The sequence below is a fragment of the Aedes aegypti genome, chromosome 2 (assembly GCF_002204515.2).
Source record: "Aedes aegypti strain LVP_AGWG chromosome 2, AaegL5.0 Primary Assembly, whole genome shotgun sequence".
Taxonomy (NCBI): Eukaryota; Metazoa; Arthropoda; class Insecta; order Diptera; family Culicidae; genus Aedes; species Aedes aegypti.
In genome coordinates this window covers 273,308,287-273,319,123 of record NC_035108.1, presented here as the reverse complement: position 1 = coordinate 273,319,123, position 10,837 = coordinate 273,308,287, and the positions used below count along the sequence as shown (strand labels likewise).

The 10,837-nt window shown below is 41.3% G+C and overlaps 1 pseudogene; it reads right to left on the bottom strand.

Annotated features, from left to right (window-relative positions):
• Positions 1–10,032: 10,032 nt before the first annotated feature.
• LOC110676994 lies at positions 10,033–10,368 on the bottom strand (annotated as a pseudogene).
• Positions 10,369–10,837: the final 469 nt, after the last annotated feature.

Genomic DNA, 10,837 nt, shown 5'->3' with positions numbered 1-10,837 from the left:
TTTTGACGTTTTGAAGTTTACATGTGCCGTAATTTCGGGTGAAATTGATCATTTTTCATGGTTTTTCGTGTCTGTTTTCAATCATGTTGAAAATGCCAAACAACTGAATACAAGTACGACGGTTAACCTCTTTGGCTCATGTGCCAAAATGTTATAACAAATGTGGTTTTAGTGCTAAAAATCATCCCTTAAATAGAAAATCGGGGAATCCCATTTCGGGGTGAAATTGATCACTTGTCAATGCGATTATTGTTATTTTTTGAAACGACTCTACATAATGAATATGAGCTCCCTGAATTCGAATATTCTTGCAAAATGCTTAATAATGCAATATGTAAAGAAATAATGAATAGTTAATTTCAAGAATTGTGATAAAAACGCTTAGATGTAGGCAATTTCTTAAGGAAAAACCTGATATCCAACAGAAATTTAATTATTTCAACCGTATGAGCTAATTGGTACCAGTTTAGAAGATGAAATCAGGCTCGGGGATATATTTTAAGCATCCTTACAAACTTTACATACAGTGACCCCACAGTTATGGATCAACTAAGGGTCATTTTTCAGAACAAAATATGATTAAAACACATGGTGATACTGTACAAATTAAAATTACCTTCCTGACCATGCAGAAAATAGTTGTTTTCGAGAATACAGCTCAAAATTCTTGGTTATTTACCAAAAAGTGTCGATTTCAATAGAAATTCCAAACGATGTCCACCCCACAGATGTGGATCAGTGGGAGAGGAGGATTCTATTATGGATCAAATCGACTCATATTATGGATCAAAACACTATAACAGCAATTTATCTGCTAAGTAAACGAATGGTGTGTTAGTGAAAGCATACGTTTTGGCGTTTCTTTCGGAATCGTCTTATCTTTGATTCATAACTGTGGTATGGGTTTCAATGCCCCAAAGATATGAATCAACGCTTCTGGGAATACGGTTGACATTTTATTTCATACGGACGGAAAAAATATACTTAAGCATATTATGATTGATTACGATGCTGTACAGATTTATGGTTAACGTAGGTAAAATGTGTTCTGCTAAATTGCACCTGTATTTGATGAGATATTCCCGTTTTATTCCAACTCTGATCCATACCTGTGTGCTATCCATAATTGTGGGGTGACTGTACTTTGAAAAATTCCGTTGTCATCGTCGCTACCTACATGCAAATGCATGCTAGAGCGATCAGAGTATCAATTTGTCAAACAAAGAGCTAAAACTAATCAGCAACAGCTAACTAGAAAACTAATCAACCAACATTATAATTGATAAATAAATTAATAAATCAATTAATAGTTATAGATGAAGTGTCTCTGGTTGTAACTCTTTTACATCGAATGACCCGTTTTGTTTGAAATTGTGCTGCAATTCAATTTAAGCGCGTTCTCCACGGATACGACGAGTCAGTTGGATGTCCTTCGGTATGATGCTGATACGCTTGGCTTGGATCGCGCACAGGTTGGTAATCCTAAACAAACCGATCAGATAGGCCATTCCTGCAGGACCATGACGGCCGAGCTCTGGAATCGCAGATTTGTCTCTACATTTCTCCGGATACCACTACGAAGCAGAAAAAGTTCTTCATGGTGCGGAACTTCTTCGAGTATAACGGTCTATCGGTGTTGAAGTGTTATCCGAACCAAACTTACACGACAGATTTTCTGTGCTAACACACAATGTCCACAATAGGACGGAATTGACATGCAACAAATAATATGAAAATTGATTGGATTTTTATCAATAGAAATCTCTCATAAGTTTGTGCCGGTCTCGAGCCAGGAAATAGATGAAGCTAACGTTATCCAACGTCAACTTGGCGGTTGTATCTCGGAAACAACCTCTTACTTTTTTAACTGGTGATATTTTTCCTATAAACTAGAACTAATATAAAGATGGATGCCAAAATTTGAGCAAAATCTATTGAAATCCGTCAGAAAAATGACCATTTGCAAACAACGGCTCCGAAAAATTGACCGTTATTGTTCTCTATTTGAACGCAATGCATATCAAACTTTCACCATTTTTGACGTTCACTGAGGCAAAAATCTCGCATGATTTTCATAAGATCACACTAATGAACGCGTTTTTGATTATTTTTTTGTTGGTTCATAAGACACTTGTGTATTTCATTCGACGAGATTGAGATTCATAAGACAAGTGTATTTTTTTCATAACAATCAATTGTCAATGTCATAAGAACGCTTATGAATCCCATTGCTCATCATTGCGAAGAACCACGTGAGGCAAATTTTCTCATTTCACTATCAGAAATTCAATATGGCTTCCGAAATGGACGTGTTTGCTGATTTGTCGCTGGCTGACTCCGTTTCTAATGGTAAATATTTTCTATTTATCATCAATTCCGCTGTAACTAACACTTTCTTTCGAACAGATTAAGGAATTGGATTCAAACAATAAGATTTGTGAATGAAAATTCAAAACAATTTGTAAGACGCGTAAGAAATCACAAACCCCCCCTCATCCATTAATCCGCCCCTAACGTAAAGCTGCAACAATTCAGGCGTTCTTCACAACTTTTCTCAATAATGTTTCGCTGCTATGGTATACTTCTTTGCGTTCAAAATAGATTAGCCAACTAGAGAAAATCGAATTTTCATCCATTTTGTCGTATCGCAAATCGATTCTAATGCTTACAGTAAAGTGCTTTGATCGAATTGCGGCGTGACAAAATGGATGAAAATTTGATTTTCCCAAGTTGGTTAACCTACTTTTCAACGCGGATTAGTATTATTCATTCATTGAAATTTATAATCTAAAGCTCAAATTACACAAGACAGTCTTATGGAACCAAGAATGGTTCAGAATGTAATTCATAAGACTATCTATGGATTTTGTTATCAAGTCAATGATGGTTCATAAGATCATCTTACGAAATTCCTTCGAGGTGTATTATGGAAACAACATCTGCCGAAAACCATACGATGGTCTTATGAATTTCAAAGATTTTTCTTGTGTCGTAATTCCATAAGCAAATCTTATGACAGTCTTACGTTTGCTTTCCTCAGTGTTGGATAACGTCTTACGGCAACATACTGGGGTACAATTTCGAAAAACGAAAAATCGCTCGCGTCACGAAAAGTGGTTAGATTTTGACTGTTAATAACTTACTAATGCCCGGATAGATTTTCTAGATTCTTGCACCAATCGATTGGAAATCTTTCTACGAATCTACTCCAACAATGAAAACTATTGATTCTCATGGCTAAACTATTGAAAAATTGAGAAATATCGAGGCATGTCTTATTTTTCGAAGAAAAGCACATTTTTCCTGTGTATTCCTGACACAGACATCATTGAGAGATATCTTAGCCACTTTCGTCATTCGAAGGGAAACGCCCCTTTCGGTCTTCTTCTTACTTCTCTTTATTATCTCGTGTTCAGTCAAAGCCAATCAAATTCCACTTCACGCGCACGCGCACGACCGCATTTTAATTCAATCGTCTTCGGTAATCTTTTGGTGTGTTTCTGTCTAAGAATGGAATGAAAACCCAGTTCGATGGATTGTGACTACCACCAACCGTCCTTATCAGGACGACAATTTAATTTTGAAAGAGAGTTATGAGAATTTTGCACCGTGGAGAGCGACATTACTGGTGAATGGATGTGATGGATTCATATTTCGGTCAGTCATTTGCCACATGCATGCCAAAGCGATCAGTATAAACTTGTCGAATTGAAAGCTAAAACTTATCAGCAACAGCTTTGTTGATGATTTGATTTGGTAAGAAATTGTCGATCGAAACCAAATAAGCGCATAGAGAAAACTGCAAAAATGCTACCGCCGCCCGACGGGAACCTAGCTAAAACTTTGTTTGCCGTTGAAAAACTAATCATCCGAAATTTAAATTGGCAATTAAATAAATTAATTAATTAATAATAGGTGATATATCTTAAGCCGTAACTCTTTTACGTGGAATACATTTTTGTGGCTCTGAAAAGGGCCGTTTTGCTTGAAATTGCGTCCTAATTCAATTTAAACTCGTTCGCCACGGATACGACGAGCCAGCTAGAAGGCCTTCGGCATGATGGTGACACGCTTGGCGTGGATCGCGCACATGTTAGTACCCTCAAAGATAGGCCTCGCTCGCTTCCTGCTGGGCCATGACGCCAAGCTGTGTAATCGCAAATCGGTCTTGAAGTCCTGAGCGATTTCACGGACCAGGCGCTGGAAATACAACTTGTCGATCAGCAGCTCCGTAGAATTCTGGTAGCGACGGATCTCACGCAGAGCGACCGTTCGTGGCCGATAGCGATACGGCTTCTTGACTCCTCCGGTGGCTGGGGCGCTCTTGCGAGCGACTTTCGTGACCGGCTGCTTGCGAGGGGCTGCTCTCCAGCCATCGTCGTAGTAGTGTTCTCTGGACGGATTGAAACAAACGAATGATTGAATTTGCGCGGCTGCCGGTCCCTTTTATGACCTTCTCTTGCGAGCGAGCGAGACGAACAGTGAACAGCGAGCGAGCAAGAAGAATTCATCCATCGCGTACCGCATAAAACCAGCCGAGCCGGCGGCCGAGCATCAGTTTTGTTACAATCGTTGCCGAAATTAGACCGGCCTCGGAAAAGGAAGCGCCAAGCGTGACAACATTCATTGCATCATCACCAAGCCCGCCATCCGCCGTCTGGCTCGCCGTGGCGACGTCAATCGTACCTCCGGTCTCATCTACGAGGAAACCCGCGGTGTGCTGAAGTCATCCAGAATTCTGTCGGCTACGCTCTGAAGTGGCAGGGCCATACGCTGTACAGATTTGGAAGCTAAATCGTCCCCATCACCGACAGCAAAACTACCACTGAATTCACAAAACCTGAGCATGAAATGGCGATCGACGATATCCTCACCCAACCGTCCTTTTCAGGACGACAATTTAATTTTGAAAGAGTTTCGAAAATATTTCACGCAACATTATTGGCAATAGTCACAGCAACAGAACTGTCGGTGAATCAAAAATAATAGTTTTGGTGAAATTTTTAGTGATTTGCGGTAACATTTTACCAAAATCAGTAAAATTCCAACAATATCTACAAATTTTGTTTACCGAATGTTCCGCTGCTGAGTTATTATCAAAATTCGTAACTCACCCTTAGTGTGTGGACAAGAAAACCAGCATCAATAATTAACAATCATTAAGGTGAAGAAGAATCGAAGCCAAACCTCAAATTTTCAAGAGCTCGGATCTGGAGAACCGAAAACCCGTTTGAGCTGAAAACTTAATCGATTGGTCACCACCAGCGAGTGACCAATCGAAAAAGTTTTCAGCTTAAACGTATGTTTGGTTCTCCAGATCCGTGCTCTTGAAAATTTGAGGTTTGGCTTCGATTCATCTTCACCTTAAGCTGCTGCAAATCCAGTGTCCGGTTTGTGAAATCGCTGGCTACGAGATGGCTGAAGAAAATCAGCTCAAGCCGCTTGTTCAAGCGCCCATCATCATCGCCACCGCAAATCTTATCGGGCGAGGAGGATTTCAACCTGTTCGCTGGCAAAATGTGTCCGCGTTACTCGATTCTCACAGTTCAATCGGCCCTTTTCAGTGCCAACAAATGTGTCCTAAAGAGTTATTTGTGTAATATTTGCTAATGTGTTTACCATATTCTTACATTTATTCATCTCGTAGCATCATACAATATCTGATTAGTTATGAATAATTGACAAAACGACAAATCGAGAATGTTTCCGAGTCGTGCTGTCGGAATGCAATAAATATATTTTCTATTGTTAAGGAATGATTCAAATATTACATAACCCAAAATGTGCCAGTTCTAGACCCCCTCCTTCCCCACGTAACAACTTTTGTATGGAAGATTTAAATTGTGTATAAGGGCTGTAACACTATGGAAGACCCTCTCCCTCCCCCTGTGACGGAACGATATATTTGAACGATAAGGCCTGATGTCGTCACTGCGTTCGCATGTTTTCCAATCTCCGTTGTGATGCGCCGTCATTGCCAAAGCCAAGATAAAATTTTCCTCAGTACCGCCAGATGCAATTTCTTCTTAGCAGACGCAAAAGTTATCTTCTTTTTGACGTTGGATAACGTCTTACGGCAACATACTGGGGTACAATTTCGAAAAACGAAAAATCGCTCGCGTCACGAGAAGTGGTTAGATTTTGACTGTTAATAACTTTCTAATGCCCGGATAGATTTTCAAGATTCTTTCACCAATCGATTGGAAATCTTTCTACGAATCTACTCCAACAATGAAAACTATTGATTCTCATGACTAAACTATTGAAAAATTGAGAAATATCGAAGCATGTCTTATTTTTCATAGAAAAGCACATTTTTCTTGTGTATTCCTGACACAGACATCATTGCGCGATATCTTAGCCACTTTCGTCATTCAAAGGGAAACGCCCCTTTCGGTCTTCTTCTTACTTCTCTCCATTATCTCGTGTTCAGTCGAAGCCAATCAAATTCCACTTCACGCGCACGCGCACGACCGCATTTTAATTAAATCGTCTTCGGTAATCTTTTGGTGTGTTTCTGTCTAAGAATGGAATGAAAACCCAGTTCGATCGATTGTGACTACCCTCAACCGTCCTTTTCAGGACGACAATTTCATTTTGAAAGAGATTTATGAGAATTTTACACCGTGAAGAGCGACATTACTGGTGAATGGATGTGATGGATTCATATTTCGGTCAGTCATTTGCATGCAATCTTTCATAAGCGTCAACATTAGTGCTTTACGAGAATCACAGGGCCAAGAAATCAATTTCCCATCGCACTCTTGCAGGGCAATCTTCGACATTGTGTGCATGAGAGATAAATTGGGGACGGCACTAGAATGAGGATCCCGGTTTGCCTCGCATTATGCGATGATTGGATAATGCCGTTGTCGTCGTCGTCGCTAACCACATGCATGACAAAACGATCAGTATAAACTTGTCGATTTGAAAGCTAAAACTTATCAGCAACAGCTTCGTTGATGATTTGATTTGGTAAGAAATTGTCGGTCGAAACCAAATAATCGCACAGAGTAGACTGCAAAAATGCTACCGCCGCCCGACGGGAACCTATGTAAAACTTTGTTTGCCATTTCACTCCGTTGTAAAACTAATCATCCGAAATTTCAATTGGCAATTAAATAAATAAATTAATAATAATATGTGAAATATCTCTAGCCGTAACTCTTTTACGTGGAATGCATTGTTGTGGCTCTGAAAAGGGCCGTTTTGCTTGTGTCATTCAATTTAAATTTAAACTCGTTCGTCACGGATACGACGAACCAGCTAGAAGGCTTTCGGCATGATGGTCACACGCTTGGCGTGGATCGCGCACATGTTGGTAGCCTCAAAGATAGGCCTAGCTCGCTTCCTGCAGGGCCATGACGGCCAAGCGCTGTAATCGCAGATCGGTCTTGAAGTCCTGAGCGATTTCACGGACCAGGCGCTGGAAAAACAATTTGTGGATCAGCAGCTCCGTCGAATTCTGGTAGCGACGGATCTCACGCAGAGAGACCGTTCCTGGCTGATAGCGATACGGCTTCTTGACTCCTCCGGTGGCTGAGGCGCTCTAGCGAGAGACTTTCGTGGGGCCGCTTCCACCAGTGGATTTACGGGCAGTCGGCTTGGTAGAGCCATCGTCGTAGTGTTCTCTGGACGGATTGAAACAAATGAATGATTGAATGTGCGCGGCTGCCGGTCCCTTTTATGATCTTCTCTTGCGAGCGAGCGAGACGAACAGTGAACAGCGAGCGAGCAAGAAGAATTCATCCATTGCGTACCGCATAAAAGGAGCTGAGCCGGCGGCCAAGCATCAGTTTTGTTACAATCGTTGCCGAAGATAAACCGGACTCGGAAAAGGAAGCGCCAAGCGTCATCGCAAGGTTTTGCGTGACAACATCAATTGCATCATCACCAAACCACCGCCGTCTGGCTCGCCGTGGTGACGTCAAGCGTACCTTCGGTCTCATCTACGAGAAAACCCGCGGTGTGCTGAAGTCATCCAGAATTCTGTCGGCTACGCTCTGAAGTGGCAGGGCCATACGCTGTACAGATTTTGAGGTTAAATCACCTCCATCACCGAGACCAGAATTCAAAACTAGCACTGAATCCATCAAACCTGTGCATGGAATGGCGATCGACGATATCCAAACCCAACCGTCCTTTTCAGGACGATAATTCAATTTTGAAAGAGTTTTGAAAATATTTCTACCATGAAGCGCAACAGTATTGGCAATTCTCACAGCAACAGAACTGTCGGTGAACTAAATAATAGTTACTCGATTCTCACAGTTCAATCGGCCCTTTTCAGGGCTAACAAATGTGTACTAAAGAGTTGTTTGTGTTATATTTGCTAATGTGTTTACCACATTCTTGCTATAATTCATCTCTAATTAGTTATGAATAATTGACAAAACGACAATTTGAGAATGTTTCCGAAGACGCTGCTGCAGTGCTGTCGGAATGCAGTATATTTTCTATTGTTAAGGAATGATTCAAATATTTTGAATTAATTGCTCCAAATTAACAATGATTAAGTATACACTTAAAAATCAATTCTTCAATATAACGGACTAAGCTTCTGAAAGTGATTATTTTGTATAAACACAAAATAATAACACAAATGTCTATAATAAATCAGAATCGACATGCAACAAATAGTGTGAAAATTAATTGGATTTTTAGCAGTAGAAATCTTTCATAAGTTCGTGACGGTCCCAAGCCAGGAAATAGAAGAGGCTAACGTTATCCAACGTCAACTTGGCGGTCGTATCTTAGAAACAACCTCTTACTTTTTTCAAAATATTATCTATTCAGTTCTGGCGAGACTCCAAGCACGGATAACAGATATTCGTGCTAGAACATTTATTTTTGAAAATTCGTGCAAAAAAATTCTAACGTTGAAATGACGAGTGACATCATACAATGTGTTGTGGTAATCAGTGGTGAATGTGAATATCTACAGAAATTATTTTATTATTCACCACTATCATTGTCACGGGAACTTAGCGATATCAGCGTCATCATGATCAGTGCGCATCGTACCTTCGTGCTGTGCGAAGTTTTTTTTTGACGTTGGATAACGTCTTACGGCAACATACTGGGGTACAATTTCGAAAAACGAAAAATCGCTCGCGTCACGAAAAGTGGTTAGATTTTGACTGTTAATAACTTACTAATGCCCGGATAGATTTTCTAGATTCTTGCACCAATCGATTGGAAATCTTTCTACGAATCTACTCCAACAATGAAAACTATTGATTCTCATGGCTAAACTATTGAAAAATTGAGAAATATCGAAGCATGTCTTATTTTTCGAAGAAAAGCACATTTTTCCTGTGTATTCCTGACACAGACATCATTGAGAGATATCTTAGCCACTTTCGTCTTTCGAAGGGAAACGCCCCTTTCGGTCTTCTTCTTACTTCTCTTTATTATCTCGTGTTCAGTCGAAGCCAATCAAATTCCACTTCACGCGCACGCGCACGACCGCATTTTAATTCAATCGTCTTCGGTAATCTTTTGGTGTGTTTCTGTCTAAGAATGGAATGAAAACCCAGTTCGATGGATTGTGACTACCACCAACCGTCCTTATCAGGACGACAATTTAATTTTGAAAGAGAGTTATGAGAATTTTACACCGTGAAGAGCGACATTACTGGTGAATGGATGTGATGGATTCATATTTCGATCAGTCATTTGCCACATGCATGCCAAAGCAATCAGTATAAACTTGTCGAATTGAAAGCTAAAACATATCAGCAACAGCTTTGTTGATGATTTGATTTGGTAAGAAATTGTCGATCGAAACCAAATAAGCGCATAGAGAAAACTGCAAAAATGCTACCGCCGCCCGACGGGAACCTAGCTAAAACTTTGTTTGCCGTTGAAAAACTAATCATCCGAAATTTAAATTGGTAATTAAATAAATTAATTAATTGATAATAGGTGAAATATCTTAAGCCGTAACTCTTTTACGTGGAATACATTGTTGTGGCTCTGAAAAGGGCCGTTTTGCTTGAAATTGCGTCCTAATTCAATTTAAACTCGTTCGCCACGGATACGACGAGCCAGCTAGAAGGCCTTCGGCATGATGGTGACACGCTTGGCGTGGATCGCGCACATGTTAGTACCCTCAAAGATAGGCCTCGCTCGCTTCCTGCTGGGCCATGACGCCAAGCTGTGTAATCGCAAATCGGTCTTGAAGTCCTGAGCGATTTCACGGACCAGGCGCTGGAAATACAACTTGTCGATCAGCAGCTCCGTAGAATTCTGGTAGCGACGGATCTCACGCAGAGCGACCGTTCCTGGCCGATAGCGATACGGCTTCTTGACTCCTCCGGTGGCTGGGGCGCTCTTGCGAGCGACTTTCGTGACCGGCTGCTTGCGAGGGGCTGCTTTCCAGCCATCGTCGTAGTAGTGTTCTCTGGACGGATTGAAACAAACGAATGATTGAATTTGCGCGGCTGCCGGTCCCTTTTATGACCTTCTCTTGCGAGCGAGCGAGACGAACAGTGAACAGCGAGCGAGCAAGAAGAATTCATCCATCGCGTACCGCATAAAAGCAGCCGAGTCGGCGGCCGAGCATCAGTTTTGTTACAATCGTTGCCGAAGTTAGACCGGCCTCGGAAAAGGAAGCGCCAAGCGTGACAACATCCAGTGCATCATCACCAAGCCCGCCATCCGCCGTCTGGCTCGCCGTGGCGACGTCAATCGTACCTCCGGTCTCATCTACGAGGAAACCCGCGGTGTGCTGAGCTGAAGTCATCCAGAATTCTGTCGGCTACGCTCTGAAGTGGCAGGGCCATACGCTGTACAGATTTGGAAGCTAAATCGTCCCCATCACCGACAGCAAAAC